Source organism: Heloderma suspectum, chromosome 3 (genome assembly GCF_057233095.1).
Source record: "Heloderma suspectum isolate Gila_16-S chromosome 3, 16-S_ref, whole genome shotgun sequence".
NCBI classification, from domain to species: Eukaryota; Metazoa; Chordata; class Lepidosauria; order Squamata; family Helodermatidae; genus Heloderma; species Heloderma suspectum.
The window spans coordinates 207,368,880-207,389,021 of NC_139460.1; positions in this window are offsets into that span (position 1 = coordinate 207,368,880).

Here is a 20,142-nt window from a genome sequence, read left to right on the forward strand (position 1 = left end):
TGGTAAGCACAAGAGCTGCATTTAACAAAAGATCATGTTTGCCTCCTTCTCTCCCCCACCCCAATTTATTTATTTATTTATTAGCTTGATTCCTGGTGTACTTTGAGGCCAAGAATATACTTCCATAAATCAAATTAGTAAGATGTGAGAAGGAGGTCTTAACACTAGTTCCTTAATTCTGTAAAGCTGTTGTGTTCCTTTAGGGACACAATTTAACATTGGTAACATTTTGTTCTTAGGTTTGTTGTGCTAATGCAACTGATCAAGAGTCAGTTGAAAGCATATTACAGTGAGCCCAAAGTAAGTAATGTTTCAAAACACAGAACTTAAAGTTCTTATGATGCTTGTGGGAGGAGGCAGGAGGGAAATGGGGAAGAGGCAGAGCCTAGAGGCAAACTCCAAAAACAATGCTTAAGAGTGAAATCCTATGTATATTTAGGCAGTGAAAAGTCCTACAACTCCCAGCATTCCTCACCCAGCATGGGTCTAAACATGCATAGGATTGCTTCCTAAGTGAATGAAAAAAAAAATATTAGCCCAAGATGCCTACTACTTCTTTGTTTTTGTTTAGTTCATGAAAGTGTGCTTCATTGTTGATTGGCATTAATTTATATTGTTTGTCTTCATTTTTGTAAGCTTGGAGCACCAGCTGAGACATGTACTTTATATCATTCCACTGAATGATTTATAATAACAGAGGATGTGTGTTTTATCTGTCTGTCTGTGACTGCCATAGCTCCAAGACCTTGAAACCTAGATGCCTGAAACAAGGCATGCCTACTAATGGGACCTTGGGGGTGGGCATCTCGGGAGTTTATTTTTAAAATTCATTAATTAATTTTAATTAATTTTAATGTATCCAATGGATCCATGTGGTTGAACCTGCAGTACATCTTCAGCCACTGGGGGCAAACTTCCCTAACCAGCATATAGCTTTGCTGTCCAGTTTGAAACCAGGGGAGATTAGTAGACTGAGGAACACGGTTATAGGCCTTCCTGCTCCCCTCTGCTGCAGGGCAGCCCCCACCCCTCAGGAGAATGGAATAGACATGCCTCTCCAACATCTCTCGTCATTATGGGCAGGCTTCCCTAACCAGTGCATAATTTTGTAGTCAATTCAGTTTGAAGTTGGGGGAGATTAGTAGGCTGAGGGACACAGTTATACATCTGCCTCCTCCCTCCTGCTGGGGGGCAACCGCCACCCCTCAGGGAAATGGCATAGACAAACCCCTCCCTTAAGGAGCTACAGGGCGCACCTGACATGGGCCATGCCTAGGGGAACTAGGGGGCATGGCTTCAATGCGATGGGACGGGCACCGTGTGTCCAGCTCTCTGACAGCTGTGTCAGTTTGCTTGAAGGCTTCGCTGTATCAGACCAAGGGCTATTTATTAGCCTGGTCCCTCTCCCACTCTGTGGGGCAGCCTCCTTCAGGGAAATAGAATGGAAAGACCCTTCCCTAAGGGGGCTATGGGGTGCACCATGGCAGGGGCTGTACCTAGGGGTGCCAGCAGGCATGGCTGCACTCAGGGTGGGCATAACGTGCCCAACTCTGAAGCTGCCTGAGTTTCCTTGCAGCTTTTATTGTATCAATGTAAAGGCTATTGCCTATTCCCACCTGTGGGGCCATTTACTAGTTGAGCAATAACAGCTGAGAGGCAGAATTGATCATCTCTGTGCACCCTGATAATATGGGTTGTGTTTTTCTGCATTTTGATTTTCTCTATGAAGATTATACTTAGCCTATATGCATTGGGCTGGATCCACAGATCCCATGAGCTCAGTTCCACTCGCAGAACCTCCCGCTCACAGAAAGAGGGGGAGAGAGGTGATTTTTGCTGACCCCCCCTTCCCACTGCAGTCCCCTGTGTACCCCAGAAATCTGCTCAGGAGGGTTGGCAGACACTTTGGAACAGCCTAGGAGGTGGCGCAAGGGGAACTGGTGAAAGTCAACTCCCCTCTCTCTTCTGTGAGTGGCAGCCTCCACTGGATTGCTAATCCTTCCACAAGCAAAAGGAGTCCTTCCTTTCGTGGAAGGGCTACTCTGGATCCAGGTCACTATATTTTGGAAAAATCTGTATAAAAATGAAAAGAAAAAAAAGAGACAATCTCTCCATTGTACAGGAAATGTTCAGAGCCAAGCTTTGCCTGTGGTAGGAACCTCAACCTTTTCTAAAGGTTCCTCTTTATTCCAGTAAAACAGGGTTCCCTAGAATTTAATCCTACAGAGCTGGTATTGCATAGTGGCTAAGAAAGTGAGCTGGAAAGATCCTGTGTCACATTTTACCTCAGCCATGAACTAAGTAAGTGGCCTCAGGCAAGCCTCAGGCAAGCAAGTGCACACCCTTTCAGACATCCTTTGTGCGTTCAAGGTGGGGGCATGTGACATTAAGCTTCACCCCTGTCTAGCACATTCATTGTAAGGTCCTAAAAGAGTACCAGCACACTCAACCGAACATACAGAGGAAACTCTCAGTGTGATAGGATCCCTGGAAAACCAAGTCATGCTATTTATTTTGTTATGTTTATATTATAATGTATATTCTGTCTTCTTAGGCAAAATGTCCACTCAAGGCAGTTTACTATATCTTAAAGCAATATAACAAAACAATATAATTTTTATGGAACACATAATTTTCTATTGTTGAGTGAATGCATACTGCTCATTTGTCATTTGTCATTCATTTGTCTGAATGCATGTAAAGGAGGAAGTGGGATCAGCCCTGCTCACACTGGGCTGGTGCCATCTCTACCCCCCTATTCATTCCCTTGAGGCCAAGGTTGCTAATCTAGAGAAGCTAAGAGAGGGTATCATTCTGAGGCAGAGGAGAGGCAGAGAGGTTGGTGGATGGGAGCTGTGTCCCACTCCCAGGATGACAGCACTTCTGCTGTAATGGAGAATGTGGGTCTCCAGGAAGGAGGGTATCATTCTAAGGAATAGGGAAATGATCCTTTAGAAAGGACCCATTCTTTGGAAGATGAACGAATATCCTCTCTCACTGAGGATGTGCCTCTGTGGGGATGGGGTCTTGTGGTAGTGGGAGATTTGATCATTAGACACAGACAGCTGGGTTTGTGATGTGCATGGTGAATTGCCTGCCTGGTGCAAAGGTTGCAGATATCATATGCCATCTAGATAGCCAAGTAGATAGTGCTGGGGTGGAGTCAGTGGTCATGGTCCATGTTGGTACCAATGATGTGGGGAAATGTAGTTGTGAGGTCCTGGAAGCCAAATTTGGGAGGTTGAAATCCAGGACCACTAAGGTGGCTTTCTCAGAAATGCTACCTGTTCCACACACAGGGCCAGCTAGACAGGCAAAGCTGAGTAGTCTCAATGCATGGATGAGACAGTGGTGCAGGGAGGAAGGGTTCAGATTTGTTAGGCACTGGGGAACATTTTGGGACAGGCCGGGCCTGTACAAGAGGGATGGATTCCACTTGAACCAAAATGGAACCAGACTGCTGGCACTAAACATAAAAAGGGTGGCAGAACAGCGTTTAAACTAAACCCTGGGGGAAAGCTGACAGGAGCTGGGAAGCATCCGGTTCAAGTTAAATCATCCCAAGATGAAAATGTTTCTGATTGCCCAAATGTAGAAGGGGAGGAAATAAACCAGGAATACATGGTAGAACATAATAGCCAATCAAAGAAGCCAAAGTCCCATAGCGAAAGATGCATATGCCAGAGGCATCTGGGGAGGGACACCATGTATAGGTGTTTCTCTGCAAATGCTAGAAGACTCCAAGCCAAAATGGGAGAGTTGGAGTGCTTGGTTTTAAAGGAGAACCTGGATATAGTGGGCATTACAGAAACCTGGTAGAGCGGAGAGAACCAGTGGGATGTCGTCATCTCTGGATGACTCTACAGGAAGGACAGGGAAGGGCGTACTGGGGGAGGTGTTGCCCTGTAAGTCAAAGAGGGTATAGTGTCGAGCAGACTAGAATACCTAAAAGGGGCAGGCTGTTCCACAGAAGTACTGTGTGTGACAATACCAGGCTCCAAAACTAATTTAGTGCTAGGAATGTGCTATTGTCCCCCAAACCAGAATGCTCAGAGTGACCTTGAGATGGAAAACGAAATCAGGGAGGCCTCCAAACAAGTGTTGTAATAATGGGCAACTTCAATTACCCCCACATTGGCTGGATAAATGCATGTCCCAGTCATGACAAAGAGGTTAAATTTCTCAATGCCCTAAATGATTGTGCCCTAGAACAATTGGCCATGGAACCACCCAGAGGGGAGGCAACCTTGGATTTAATCCTAAATGGTGTCACCCAGGACCTAGTATGAGATGTAAATGTTGTTTAACCATTTGGAAACAGTGACCACAGTGTTATCAGGTTTAACGTATATTTCAGTAAAAAATTGTCCAGGAAGTCCAACACAGTCACATTTGACTTCAAAAGAGGAAACTTCTCTAAAATGAGGGAACTGGTGAAAAGGAAGTTAAAAGGGGGAGTCAAGAGGATTAAATCCCTTCAAAATGCTTAGAAATTACTCAAAGCCACAATAATAGAAGCCCAGCTAAAATGTATACTACAAGTTAGGAAAGGTAGCCCCAAGCCCAAGAGGTTGCCAGCATGGTTAACAAGCAGTGTACTGTTAAGGGAGCTATTAGAGAAAAGAGAGCTTCCTTCAGAAAATGGAAACCTTGCCCAAGTGAGGAAAACAAAGGGAAACAAACACAAGCTTGCGCAATGGCGATGCCAGCAGACAATAAGAGATGCAAAAACACATTTTGAAGAGCATATCACTAACAATAACAATATCAAGGCCAACAATAAAGAATTCTTTAAATATATAAGAAGCAGAAAACCAGCTAGGGAGGCAGTTAGACCATTGGATGACAATGGAGTTAAAGAAGTACTGAAGGAGGACAAGGAGATTGCAGAGAAGCTGAGTGAATTCTTTTCATCCATCTTCACTGCAGAAGATATAGGACAGATACCTGTGCCTGAACTGATGTTTTCAGGAAGGGAGTCTGAGGCACTGAGGCAAATAGTGGTGATAAAATATGAAGTTCTCAACCTTATTGATTAATTGAAAGAAAATAAATCACCAAGCCTAGATGGTATCCATTCTAGAGTTCTCAAAGAACTCAAATATGAAATTGCTGATCTTCTAACCAAAATATGCAACATGTCCCTAAGATCAGCCTGTATACCAGAGAACTGGAAGATGGCCAATGTAACACCAATTTTCACAAGGGGACCCGTGAAATTACAGGCAGGTTAGCTTATCATCTGTTCTGGGTAAATTGGTTGAAAGCATTATTAAAGATGAAATTAGTAAGCTTATAGAAGGACAAGCCCTGCTGAAAAAGAATCAACACAGCTTCCACAAAGGTAAGTCCTGTCTCACTAACCTTTTAGAGTTCTTTGAGAGTGTCAATAAACATTTAGAGAGGGGTGATCCAGTAGACATTGTTTACTTGGACTTCCAATAGACTTTTGACAAAGTCCCTCACCAAAGACTCCTGAGCAAACTTAGCAGTCTTGGAATAAGAGGACAGGTCCTCTTATGGATCAGTAACTGGTTAAAGAACAGAAAGGAGAGAATAGAAATAAATGGTAAGTTCTCCCAAAGGAGGAAAGTAAATAGTGGGGTCCCACAGGGATCTGTATTAGGACCAATGCTTTTCAACCTGTTCATAAATGATCTGGAATTAGGAGTGAGCAGTGAAGTGGCCAAGTTTGCCAATGACACCAAATTATTTAGGGAGTTAAAACAAAAAGGGATTGTGAAGACCTCCAGAAGGATCTCTCCGAACTGGGAGAATGGGCATCTAAGTGGCAAATGTGGTTCAATGTAAGCAAGTGTAAAGTGTAAATTCCTGGAGGAAAAGGCTATCAATGGCTACTAGTCTTGATGGCTATGTGCTCCCTCCAATACCAGAGGCAGTGAGCCTATGTACACCAGTTGCTGGGGAACATTGGTGGGAAGGTGCTGTTGCACTCATGTCCTGCTTGTGGGTTTCCCCTTTGGCCACTGTGTGAACAGAAGGCTGGACTAGATGGTCCCTTGGTGTGATCCAGCATGGCTCTTCTTATGTTCTTATGTTCTATGCATAAAAAGCCGATGTGATAAAAATCGTATGTGCTTAGGCTCTCTTGGCATGATCAGAGACCCCTCTGTAAGCAGGAGCTTGATTCTGCAGTGTAGCCTACATGTGTGAGCAGCGATATAGTGTTAAATTTTGAAGTGCAAGTGCTCATCAGGACAATCCCCATAGCCATGTCCCCAAAAAGAGTAAAAAAACAACCAGGCAGCTGTGTTGGTCCATTTCAACAAACCAGTTCTAGCCGTTTTCATCTCCACCAGGAGCAGGTGTTTTGTAAAGCTAATGGGTTTTAATTGCCTGTTGAAGACCAAGCCACATAGGATAGCTTATAACTATGTATTGCTGCTAAGAAAATTCATTCCCTCCCCACCCCAGTTACTGTGAGGCTTGCAGCTAAACTCAGAGGGAACGGGGAAATCTGAAGGAGGTGGCAGATGACATCAGTGTCCCTGCCAATAAAAGAAGCTGGGCATTTCAGTCCTGTGCGACCTGGCGCCACTACAACACTGAATGTACGTTTGTATACTGATAAGGTTCTTTCAGTTATTATGCTGAAAAGATTCAGGGGCACGGCCAGCAAGTGGATTTAATTTCATTCCCCCCTCTCCATGTGTTCAGATTAATGTCTGAACAGTACAAAGAGTAAAAGTGGAAGGAGCAGCAAAATTCTGGCAGTGGTTCTTGATGTGACAGGGGTGTTGGAGGGTTTTAAGATGCCTTCCACCTGCAGTTTTTAGAACTACTTTTATTAAACACAAGCAGCTGTCCCATTAATACGTGAGACCCTTTTAGTTGATCAAAAGGTTTTTAATAGCAGTGTGCCAATTTTTTAAATCTATTTATTTTCAACCATTTGTTGGGGGAGGGGCGAAAAGAAACTGCACCCAAAAATTGTGAGAAGGGGTGAAAATTTCAGAGAAGTTTCTCAGGGTGCAGGTCTTCAGTTCTCCCCTTACTATAAGGAAGTGGCAGAGGTGTGCGTGTGTGTGCGCGCGTGCATGCACGCACTCTTTCTTTTACTATCCGCCCCCTCCTTTCTGTCCTTGCATTCTCTCTGGCTGCTTGAGTTTCTCAGAAACCCCCTTGAATAGGCTGACCATATTTCCTTGAGACAAAAACGGGATGGGGTTATGTAATATTCCATATTCATGAAAAAGTAAGATGATAACAAAAGTTTTATTACATGAACATATTGAGCTAACAATTATTCTTCAGTGACAGAACTCATACAAAAATTTAGGTAGACGTAGAGAGGACTGTATTTCACCATGATCGTACCATGAAGATTTCTCCAATGAAGTAGTCTTACGCAGCAAATTTTGGTCTTTCAACACCTTATCAACAGCCTGTTGAACCGAAATATGAGTCTGAAAAGTCCGAATCAAACTGAATGTAGGGCAGAAAGAATCTCTATGGGCGGAATGATGGTAGAAATAACAGTAATACTCACCCTCCTGGCTCCCACACGCTGAATGGGGCTTGGCCACCGCCTCTTGAATTCCCTGTCACTGCAGACAAGCAAGGGGGCGGCGTCTGATCATTGCTAGCTCAAGAAGCCTGGCCCTGACTGGACAAAGTAAATGGAACTTCCTCTTTCGTCACACTAGTAGTTCTATTGCACGCATTGATTAGCATAGAGCCTTCTGATAAACGCGTTCAGTTTTTTACAAAAAATTAAAAACGGGACAAAATTGACATTTATATTAAAATGACGGGACGGTCGGGAAATATGAAAAAAAGGTACTGTCCTGTTGAAAATGGTACACATGGTCAGCCTACCCTTGGAGGACTTAGCCAGGACTTCCTCCCTTGGGGCTTCCCTGTGCTGCTGCCTGCTGAGGGCCTGAAAGCTGAGAGAGGATTTGTTGTTGTTGTTAAAAGGCCTTTTAATATCAATAAAGCAAAATGTAAAAATGCCCCTCTTGGCTTTCAGGCACTCAGTTGGCAGCAGCGCAGGGAAGCGTCATGGGAAGAAGTGCTGCCAAAGCCCTCCAGGGGGCTGTCTGAGCAGCTCAAGCAGCCAGAGAAGCTCCAAGGACAGAACGGAGGGAAATCGTGAAAGACAGAGCACACAGGAAACCCCTCTGCCACCTCCACCCAGTAAGGTAAGCACTCAAGCCCTGCACCCTGAAAAATTTCAGAGAAATTCTCAACATCCCGAAGAAAGAGGTAGAAAAATGACTGCCTCTTTTGCAGGGAAACAAGGAGGTTGTGAAAGGGCAAGTGGGGTTTCAGCACAGCACTAGTTTTCAATCACTTAATCTAACCAATTAATCCCAATTGCCTGTCTGTAGGGATGTCAGAGAATTCCACCACGGAATTTGGTGAGGCCGAATGCCAGTGCATTCGGCCCCCTGAACTCCATGGCGGAACAGCCTGCCCCCCCCGCCCCCCCGCGGATCCCCCCCGGGACGAGACTCACCTGGGGCGGATCTTCCAGGGGGCGGCGGCTCTGGAGGTGGCGGCGGCAGCCGGTCTTAGCTGCCTCTGTAGCCGCCGCCATTTGCGTACGCGGTTTTTTTGGGTTTTTTACCCAGAGCCCTCCGTGGCCGGAAATCCGGCTGCGGATGGCTCTGGCCTGGCTGGGCCAGGCCTGGCCGGCTGCTCCATGGAGCTGCTGCGGAGCACAGCCGGCCATTCGAGGATTCCGGGGGGAGGAACGGAGCACCTCTCCCCCCGGCCAGGATTCCGGGGGGAGGGATGGAACGCCTCCCCCCAACCATCAACATAATCCGCGAAAGGTAAGTCACTTTCGTACATCCCTATCTGTCTGTATGAAGTGGCTTGCATTTGGATTCGGTAGATGCTGCCAAATTTTGTAATTAGTCAGCAAGTTTGTCGAAACTTGTCCATTCATAATGCTCACGTTTGTAGCAATCCTGGATCGCTACAATACGAATTCACTATTACATTCAGACTGGATTGTAAACTTCAGAGCATGTTCAGTCTGCATCTAAGCAATTCCATTGGTTTTACCAGACCAGGTGGGATTCATTAAAGACAGACAGGGGGTTGATATTCTCAGATTAGTTGTTAATCTGGTCACTTTAAATTTCAAAAGAACCAACCAGGCAGCCATTGTTTCTTTGGATGCAGAAAAGGCCTTTGATAAAATTCTCTAGAAATGTATTTGTACTACATTGATAAATTTTGGTTTTCCTATAGAATTTTTGAAATAGGTTAAAAATTTATACTCAGCTAGAGTAATGACTAACAGTTTATTGTTGGCTTTTTTTTCTTGTTGGGAAAAAAATTGTTGGGTGGGGCAACAAACAAGGATGCCCAGTTTCCCCATTGATATTTGATTTATGTTTGGAACAAATCAACCCTGGTGTGTGCTGTTAGGCAAAATAGTAGTATTCATGGTTTTGTGCATGCTGGCTTAGAATTTAAAGCTATCCTTTATGCTGGTGATCTTTTGTTCTTTATTTCAAAATCCCAGACGTTGGTTCCAGCTTTGATGAAACTGATTAATACTTTTGGTGATTTGTCAGGCTATTCAATTAATTGGTCAAAGTTGGAAATAATGCTGATTGGAGATACGGTATACTCTAGTGTATTAGCTAATTGGCAGTTGCAATGATGCCCAGATTTCACTGCTTAATTGCGAATAATTATTCCTAGAGATAATTATCCCTCAAGACATATCTCAGAAGTTCACGTTAAATATAAACAAGTTGATTAATGATATTTCATGAGATATCGATAGATAGGAATCTTTAAAGCTGAGTTTACGGGTAAGGTTAATACACTCAACATGAATAGTATACCTCGAATTGTTTATGTTACGTGTGGGATCCCCTTACTTATAGCTGGCAAATATTTCCAAAAGCTTAATGCTTTGTTTCACAAATATTGGGGTGGGGGTGGGGGACAGTTCCACCAAGAATATATTTGAAAAAGATGTAACTTCCAATTAAAGAAGGTGGGTTTGGTTTTCCAGATTTTGTTACATATTATCAGGCTTATCTGCTGATCTGTACTAAATTTTGGTCTTTTCCACTTAGATTTGGTTTTCCACCTTGGTCAGTTTTGGAATCTTCGTGTCTGGAGTCTCTCTCCAAATGGTTGGCATTAGATTCTTGGCATATTAAGGTGGACAGAGCTCCCGCCACAATCTCAGCAGTTAGAGGTACGTGGCCTATAAAGTCATGCCAATTACAGATTGGCCCATTTTCCCAAGCCAAATTGACTTTATGGGGAAATCCAGATTTTAAAATTGGAAAGAAAATATTTCTGTGGCGGACCTGGACAGATAAAATGATATTTACCATGGATCAATTATTGGATGTTGATGATGAGTTTTTGCCATTTTCAACTTTGAGAGAAATATGATTGGCCTGCTACCGCTGAATGGCAGTATTTGCTTGGTTACATCTTATTCAGCAAAACCGTTTGTTTCAGAACTATTGTATGCCACAACATCCCTTTAGCAAACATTTGTCTAACTAAGCTAATTGTTGGAGGTGTAACAGAGTTAGCGCTTCTTTTATTCATATGTTTTGGATATGCCCAATAACTGCCTCCTTTTGAGAGGAAATTATCATATGGATAAACTTTGTATTGGAAAGCTCTTTAATATTTACTGATATACATGTTCTCTTGTACATTTAAAAAATTTTTACCTGCTTCTTGGAATGTAACACTTGGTCACCATAAATGGATTTTTCGCGCCATCTTGACTGCTAAAAGTCTGATACTACAATACTGGAAGGATAAAAGCTCACCACCTATAATGCAATGGACTGAAGACCTAACAACGCTTGCAACATTTGAAAGGGTGGTATATTGGTGCCACGCGTGAATGGACTTATATTTGAATATTTGGTCTGCTTTTACTGGAGCTTATGCTTAATCTATTCCTTTTTCCTTTGTTTTTTTTAGAATGTTGTAATATTTGAAACAGGCCTTTAAAGCATGTAGTTACACTTGCGAGTGTCTTGTTTGTTCTTCATTTTGTTTGTTTTGTTGAAACTCACAATTAAAAAATTGATTAAAAAAAGCTCCATGCAATGCCATTTCTGCACATGTGCTGATTAGTTTGACCTTTGAATGATCCAGTGCATTCACCATTGCTTCCCTCGTCATCACCACAGCTCTGACTCTGCGAGGAAGAGGAGGACTCTGCCGGTGCATCTTGTTTCCTCCATATACTGCTGATCGCCGAGTAAACATCACATGTCATCCCACTGGCAGACCATGCAAAAACAACCAGTCAGGAACGGGACACATCACATGGCGACACATGAGGTCATGCCGCACTACACGATTTCTACCTACAGCTTCCAAGATGCACTTTGATATGGCCCATGTGCAAAACCTCGTATGCATGGAACAAGATCTCGTATTAAAGGAGAACTCTCATCCAAATTCACATTCATGAGTTCGTTTCTTTCTGAGTACCTGGGGTAAGTTCATCCATTCCTAGTTTTAATCATGCCAGCAACCCCCTCTTTTTTCAGAGAGACTTCCTGGTGTAGCTAAAATCAATTGAAACCCATATGGGAATTTGTTCACACAGACCCCTTTTTTGTGTTCAGTTGGCAGTGTGGGAACCTCTCCTTTGCTGATGGGGTTAGACCAGAATCCATCCCGAAGACAGAGGATGTATACCTCAAGAGGATGTATACGAAGAAAGAGGATGTATATATACAGTATACACAGTATATGTGTATACTGGGACACATGACACTACAGTTTCTTCCCATGCCAGAATTGCCTATCCTAGAAACTGGAGCAATGCTAGTGTGAAAATATGCAATTTGTGCAACTCTCATACGGCCCATATTACTACGGCAGCATGGATAGGAGTAAAGTAAGTGTAACATAAGAAGAGCCCACAGAAGTAACAACACAGAGCAACAGCCACGCAATTTGCATTCTTGGCAGCAATCAAATCGCTGGCATAATATGTGACATGTGCCTGAGCAACAGTGTGATCTGTTAGACAGAACTGAACTTTGGAGACCCAGGTTCCAATCCCACCTAAACAGGGACCTACTGGCTGGGCCTTGGCAATTCACTACGGCAGGGATATTGAACCTTTTTCAGCCCAAGGGCCAAATTCATTTTTGGAGAGGCTCTCAGTGGGTGGGGCTGAAGGCAAAATGGGGCAGGGACAAAGGTAAAGTGGGGGGCCAACATAATTTTTAAAAACCCAGCATACTTTACCTTAAAGCTCTTACTGCCACTGACTAAGCCTTAGGAGAGGCAACCATTTAGAAAGGGGAGGGGGGCTTGCACAAAAGCCGGGAAATCACCAAATGATTGGCAGTCAGGGGAAAGGGGTTGGAGACAGGGAAGCGGGCACGGTCTTCTGGTGAATCTCAGAGGCCCGGATTGGGATCTTAGGTGGGCTAAATCTGGCCCAGGAATGTGAGGTTCTGCACCTCTGCACTCTGGTCTCCACTTAGTTCCCGAAACTGAGAACAATGGAGACTTAGGTTATGTGGTTATGATTGCAAAGTTCTTCCGATATTATTCTTTTTTTGTTTTATTTTGCATTGGTATTCTGCCTTTGGCCCACCAATATGTAGTGGTAGACATAATAATTAGAACTATAATTATTGTTTAGCACAAACTGGAAACAAATATATTTTCTCTTTTTATGAGATGTCTCCTTCTGAAAATATAATGAGTATTCTTTCAGCCACTATTATTTACCTCAGCAAAGCGTTCTGGACACACCCAACTATTTTATGGGGGGTTGGAACAGCCGTTAGCTACCTTTTAACCTTCCTCCCCTATTTCCCCTTGCCCATTATTTCTGGTTTCAGGCCAATCTAGTTTAATAGGTTACTTGTTGCAATCCTGCTGTCAGTTCAGAGGCCAGGCGGTGCTTTGTTTGGACTGAGGCTCTTGGGCGCTTGCAGAAGACGCTTATGCATCAAGGTGTAACAGCCACCATCTAAGCAAGTGTAGCTTCCAGAAGCAGCTCGGAGGGGTGTTAATACTGCCAAGGGAGAAAAGAGAACACAAAATTGAAATAGTTTATTCTCAAGCATGTTGGGCTGAATAAGATGATGGTTTCTGGGCAACAGATACCAGTAACTCATTTGCCAAGCCAGGGTCTTATATAACCTTAATTCACTCTACAAATTAGGTTAGTCAAAGGAAGTGTAAACATCAAACAACACTCCTGGGTGAGCCATTAAACATTAACTTTTTGCAGATTTTAAAAAATAATCTGGTTTACAGTCTTGCACAATAACGTGTGAGGAGCAAAATAATGGTATAATAATTGATGAAGCCTACCAGAGTAGTGGCTCTGGAAAAAGAGAGGAATGTACCCGCCAGACTTTGGCTTTACACAAAGACTCCTTGGAAATCATATATCAACCGTATATCTGACCCCACTTTGGTTCTCTGCCTCTGAATCATGTAGCTTAGACTTTGGTAACAACTTTCCCAATAGCTGTCTCCATAAGTTTGCAAAGAGGATTACATTAATAAACCGGAAATCACCTGAAACTCAAAACAAAACAAAGGGTAGATGCTGTTTCTGAACTTCTGTCTATGAACTTGTAAGATATTAAAGGAGAGCGAAAATGGATACAGCCTTATCAATATGCTGGCTTCTTGCTGGGCTGTTTTTATGCTTTTGATTTGTTTTACTGCGTTGCTTTATGATTGTATTGTACTGTATTATACTGTGGCATATTTTGTTCTTCTGCCTCTTGTTTACCGCCCTGATGTTCTAGGAGGAAGGACAGATAAAAAAAATACTTTTAATAAATAAAATAAGCAATAATGGCAAGTGTAATTATTAGACCCTAATAATAATAGTTAGCATTTATATAGCTCTTCTGAGTGTTTTTAAGTTTTGCACATACTGAATACAGAATGTTTAAAACTTGCCTGTGGGTTGACAACTTAGAGCTAATTATAGCTTGGGCTTTATATACTCAGGGCACAATCCTGTGGCTGCTAGACAGCATCTAGACAGCCATAGGATTTTTCGGTTCAAGCGCTCCAAGCTTGGTTCCCAGAAACCCAACTCCCCTCCCCCACCCCCTCTTAGACAGCGTGGTTTATCCCTGGCTCCGTGCTCATAAGAGCAGCACAGAGAGACCCAAAAGGGGGCATTCCTGGGGGCGGGGAGGGGACTGTGGAAGCGCCATTGCGATGCATCCTATGCACTGTCGAGCCTCCCCCTCCCCACTCCAACGCATCTTGGCTAGATAGCCGAAATCAGCCATCTAGCCACTAATGCAAGGTGGCCAGAGCGCAGAGGAGAGCGCAGTGGATAGTTAGGTGTCTCTGAGTTCGGAGGCGGCTAACTATCCCTAGCATTGCGCTCTCAGTGTTTTAGAAGCATAATTTTGTGCCAATTAGAGTGGCTACTTACGCCATGCCAAAAAGAAGAAATGCATCATTAAAAAGAAGACAAAAGAGGGCACAGATTTGAATAAAATTTCCATGTGCTGATTTATAGACATAGATGCAAATTTAGAAATAATTACTATAAATAGAAATACAATACATCTTCCTATACTGGGGAAGATTGTGACCTGTGACTGTTTTGCCTGTCCCGCCTACCATCCAGGCACTAACTGTTGATGGGCAACTACAAGGCCACTGGGCTCTCTCTTCTTATGGATTTTGATCTTTAAACCAGACTTGGACTAGACAGCCCTTGAAATAGAGGATGCCAAATAAACTGCCCTCTGACAGCCTGACAAATAGAGGCCTGTCCTTTGTGAAGTAGGACACATGGCCTCCCTACACAACTGTTGCACCAAGAAAAGCTGAATTCTGTAATCTCTGCCAACTAATGGAGATTTGCTCTGATTTTTTATTTGCAAAATAAAATATTGTGCAAGCCTTTACATGTCTACTTAAAAGCAAGTCCCACTGAATTCAATGGAGTTTACTCCGAGGTAAGGCTGACATTAGTTTGTCAGGTAAATACCATGCGATAGACCCACTCATTCTCATAGAGACTTTCTTCTGGGGAAGTGGGGTCTTTTAAAAATCATAATTTTAATTTTAAAAGACTTACTCTGTGCTGGAGCACTGTTAGAAAGAAAACAACAACTTCAGAGAGGCATACGTGTTTTTGGAGATGGTTGACCTCATGTTGTATAACTGTTTGCATTGGTTCTGGGGTTAATTAGTTTTGCAGAAATAATCCATAATCTTACTGAATAGTTCGTTGTTCTACCCTGATGAATTGGCACATAATAAAGTTAAGTGAGATGTCAGCTCAGAAAGAAATGGAGATGTCTAGAAGTGTGACAGAAGCCTAGGGACACAAACCAGGCTTGTAAAAGCCAAGAGATTTTTTGTCACTCTTTTCAATGGCCATTGCCCCATTCATTCCCCATAGAATGCATATAATATCTTCCATAATATTCATAGTGCTGTTAAAACAAAAGGAACATGAAGATAAACTGAGACCTGAATGAACTATAAGTAGGGCACCCAAACTTGCAATACAGAGACACATACAGCTTCGCACACACATATTTATGAGGCAGGCAGGCAGCCGCTGCTGCCCGGAGACTGAGCAGAATGAGCAGGAGCGCAAGACACACTGAAAGCAGAGAGTGCCGAGCTGGCGAGGAGAGAGAGCGACTAGCATGTTGTCTTTGGTGTATATTAACTGCCCAATCAACAGGCTCCCCTTCCTCTGCCCACACAGTCTCAATGAAGTGCTTCTGAGTACACGTTCATGAAAAACATCTCCCATGGCATCCACCCTTTCTTAGCTGTGCAGCTTCAAATCAACAGGCATCCACCCTTTCTTAACTGTGCTCCTTCGTAGCTGTGCAGTTTCAAAGCAGGAGGACTGGCTCTCCTCCCCATTCTGTGCTCAATGAGTATTTAAAGTGAGAGGCAGCGATAGAGCCCACATTCACAACAGCACCATTTCAAAGCAGCAACAAAAAAGGACTAGCTCCCTGCCCCCTGCCCCCTCCCCACTCCCACACTCAAATAACAAGCAAAGGAATTATCCTGACCCCTCTGCTCCCTATTCAGCAAAGTGCAATTGAAGGCAATGAGTTACTTCCCAGTTGATATGTTTAGCCCTCTGCAGTCCCCCTGTCCTACACAACTTTCCCTTCCGCCATTCAGCGCCGCTTCTACCAGCCCACACCAAAGCCAGCTGAGGCCACATGTAGTCTGAAGAGTATTATTGGGCGCTATCAGAGCTGTTCTCTCAATGGAGAGAACAGCTCTGATAGCGCCCAATAATAGTCTTCAGACACATGTAGGAAGAAAGCCAGACTATGAAGCACATGGTCTTCGATGTCTATATACTAATGCCCAGAGTATGGGAAACAAACAGAGCAAACTTGAACTCTTAATACAAGAGGGAAATTATGACCTGATAGGTATAACTGAGACTTGGTGGGATGACTCTCATGACTGGAATACAGCAATTGAAGAATATAACTTGTTCAAAAAGAACAGGAGGAACAGAAAGGGAGGTGGGGCTGCACTGTATGTGAAAAATACATATCTCTGCACAGAAATACAGGAGGAGGACCTTGGTAGCCCCATCGAGAGCATCTGGGTTGAAATAAATGGAGCAAAGAATAAAAGGAACCTGGTGGTCGGAGTCTACTATCGGCCACCCAATCAAGGAGAAGACAAGGATGAAACTTTTGAAAAGCAAATAGCCAATGTTTTAAGGAAGCATGATGTAGTAGTAATGGGGGACTTCAATTTCCCCAATATTTGTTGGGAGACAAATTCTGCAAAACATGGCCCCTCCAGGAAATTCCTGACTTGTGTGGCGGATAACTTCCTCCTACAGAAAGTAGAGGAAGGAACTAGAGGATCGGCTATCCTTGATTTGATCCTAACCAACAGAGATGACTTAGTGGATAAAGTAGCAGTTACAGGAACTCTGGGGGAAAGCGACCATGTTGTACTTGAGTTCTTGGTTCTAAGGGAAGCAAAAGCTGAGTGTAGTCAAATGCGTACCCTGGATTTTAGGAAAGCTGATTTTAATAAACTCAGAACAATGATCAGTAAGGTCCCATGGCAAGCGACGCTAATGAGAAAAGGAGTCCAAGATGGGTGGGAGCTTTTAAAAAAGGAAATTCTCAAGGCACAATCACAAACAATTCCAACAAGAAGAAAAGGTGGAAGACAACAGAAGAAGCCAATGTGGCTTCACAAAAAGCTTAGGGATGACCTGAAAACAAAAAAGGACACATATAGGAAATGGAAAGAAGGCCAAGTAACAAAGAAAGAGTACAGGCAGATAGCACAGAATTGCAGGGATGGCGTCAGGAAGACTAAAGCTGAGAATGAGCTGAGGTTAGCAAGGGATGCTAAAAGCAGCAAAAAAGGCTTTCTTCAGCTACGTGCATAGTAAAAGGCAGAGGAAAGAAATGGTGGTTCAGCTATTAAATAAGGATGGCAAAACGATAACAGATGACAAAGAAAAGGCAGAGGTGCTCAATTCCTACTTTGGCTCAGTCTTCTCCCAAAAGAGGGTCTATGACCCCCCTGGCAAAGGCGAAGTACAGGCTGAAGGGGCAGGATTGCAGCTTGAGATCGATAGGCATATGGTCAAGGAACACCTAATTACTTTGAATGAGTTCAAATCTCCAGGGCCAGATGAACTGCATCCTAGAGTAATAAAGGAACTGGCAGAAGAACTCTCAGAACCGCTGTCTATTCTCTTTGAGAAATCATGGAGGACGGGGGAAGTGCCAGATGACTGGAGGAGGGCTAGCGTTGTTCCTATCTTCAAAAAGGGTAAAAAGGAGGAACCTGGGAACTACAGACCAGTCAGTCTGACATCAATCCCTGGGAAAATTCTGGAGCAGATGATAAAGGAATCCATCTGGAAGCACCTTGACAACAATGCCGTGATTACTCAAAGCCAACATGGATTTGTCAAAAACAAGTCCTGCCAGACAAATCTGATCTCATTTTTTGATCAAGTAACCTCCCTTGTAGACCGCGGGAATGCTGTAGACATCATATACCTCGACTTCAGCAAAGCTTTCGACAAAGTGCCCCATGATATCCTGATGAGCAAACTAGCTCAAAGTGGGCTAGATGAAACAACGATCCAGTGGATCCACAATTGGCTACAGAATCGGACTCAAAGAGTGCTTATCAATGGGACCTTCTCAAACTGGGGAGAGGTAACGAGTGGGGTACCGCAGGGCTCAGTCCTGGGCCCAGTGCTCTTCAACATTTTTATTAATGACTTGGAGGAGGAGGTGCAGGGAATGCTGATCAAATTTGCAGATGACACAAAATTGGGCAGGATAGCTAATACTTTGGAAGACAGAAACAAAATTCAAAGTGTTCTGGATAGACTGGAGCGCTGGGCAGAAAACAACAGAATGTCATTTAATAGGGATAAATGCCAAGTTCTGCACCTAGGAAAAAGAAACCAAATGCACAGTTACAAGATGGGGGATATGTGGCTCAGCAACACTACAAGCGAGAAGGATCTTGGAATTGTTGTAAATCACAAGCTGAATATGAGCCAACAATGCGACCTGGCTGCAAAAAAGGCAAATGCTATTTTGGGCTGCATTAATAGAAGCATAGCTTCCAAATCCCGGGAAGTACTAGTTCCCCTCTACTCAGCACTGGTTAGGCCTCATCTGGAGTACTGTGTCCAGTTCTGGGCACCACACTTTAAGAAGGATACAGACAAACTGGAGAGGGTTCAGAGGAGGGCAACAAAGATGATCAGGGGACTGGAAACAAAGCCCTATGAAGAGAGACTGAAAGAACTGGGCATGTTTAGCCTTGAGAATAGAAGACTGAGGGGAGATATGATAGCACTCTTCAAGTACTTGAAAGCCAGATTTCACAGAGAAGAAAAGCCAGGATCTCTTCTTGATCATCCCAGAGTGCAGGACATGGAATAATGGGCTCAAGTTACAGGAAGCCAGATTCCGGCTGAACATCAGGAAAAACTTCCTGACTGTAAGAGCAATACGGCAATGGAACCAATTACCTGGGGAGGTGGTGGGCTCTCCCACATTGGAGGCCTTCAAGACGAGGCTGGACAGCCATTTGTCAGGGATGCTCTGACTAACATTCCTGCATTGAGCAGGGGGTTGGACTCGATGGCCTTGTAGGCCCCTTCCAACCCTACCATTCTATGATTCTGTGACTCCCAAACTGCACTGAAGCTGCTGCAACTGGAAATCTGACACAAAATTAGTTGTTTTTTTAAAAAAACAGTTTTAGGGCAAGAAACACCGGGCTAGCTACGGAGAGCGGCATACATTATCTAACATGATCAGCTTGAGGGCAGAGTAGAACTGGAGTAAAAGACCTGTGTAGATACCCCCATAGAGTGATTCAGTACACCAGCCTTCCCTAACCTCATGCTCTCCAGATGTGTTAGACTACGACTCTCCAATAGTCTAACAATTCTGGGTGCTGGGAGTTGTAGTCTAACATCTGGAGGGCACCAATTGGAGAAGGCTGCAGTAGACTATGCACTCTTGTATCTAAGGGGAAGAGGTGCCTGTTTTGTTTTGTTTTCAGAGTGCTTCCTGCTCTGTGTGTTAAGTATTACAACAACCAACTAGAAGTATAATAGGAAAATGTCCAATTAAAAAACCCGCAACCAGTACCCCCCTCCCAAAACCTGAAATAAGGTTTCTATAAACAACCACCAATTCACTCCAATTGCTTTAGGGTGTTTCTGGAATATTACAGCCGGCTAACCCATTCAGAGGAAACACAGTACAGCCCTTCTAGAGCGACGTCCACTCAGAATGCAGGAATGGAATTGAATGAATGCTTCAGCAAGGGGGAAAGTTGTGTCACGCTAAAAGATTCTGCCCTAGCTTTCTCCACAATGTTGTCATTTTTCATATACCAGGAGTGTTTTACACGGGGGAACATTCAAATAACTAATTCTCCTTCCTGCATTCTGGCGATGGAGAGTCCTATGAGGGCTCCACCATGAGATTCCTTTGAGCATGTAGATTGGCCCAGAACCCAAACAGGCACAGACTCTATCCTGCTTCCAGCCCCAAACACTTGGGTTCCCCTCCTCTGCCCTGTCTGTCTGCCTCCCCTCCCTTCCTTACCCCATTGCCAGTACCACCACGTGCTCTGCAGGGCAGTTGAGTTCTCTGAAGA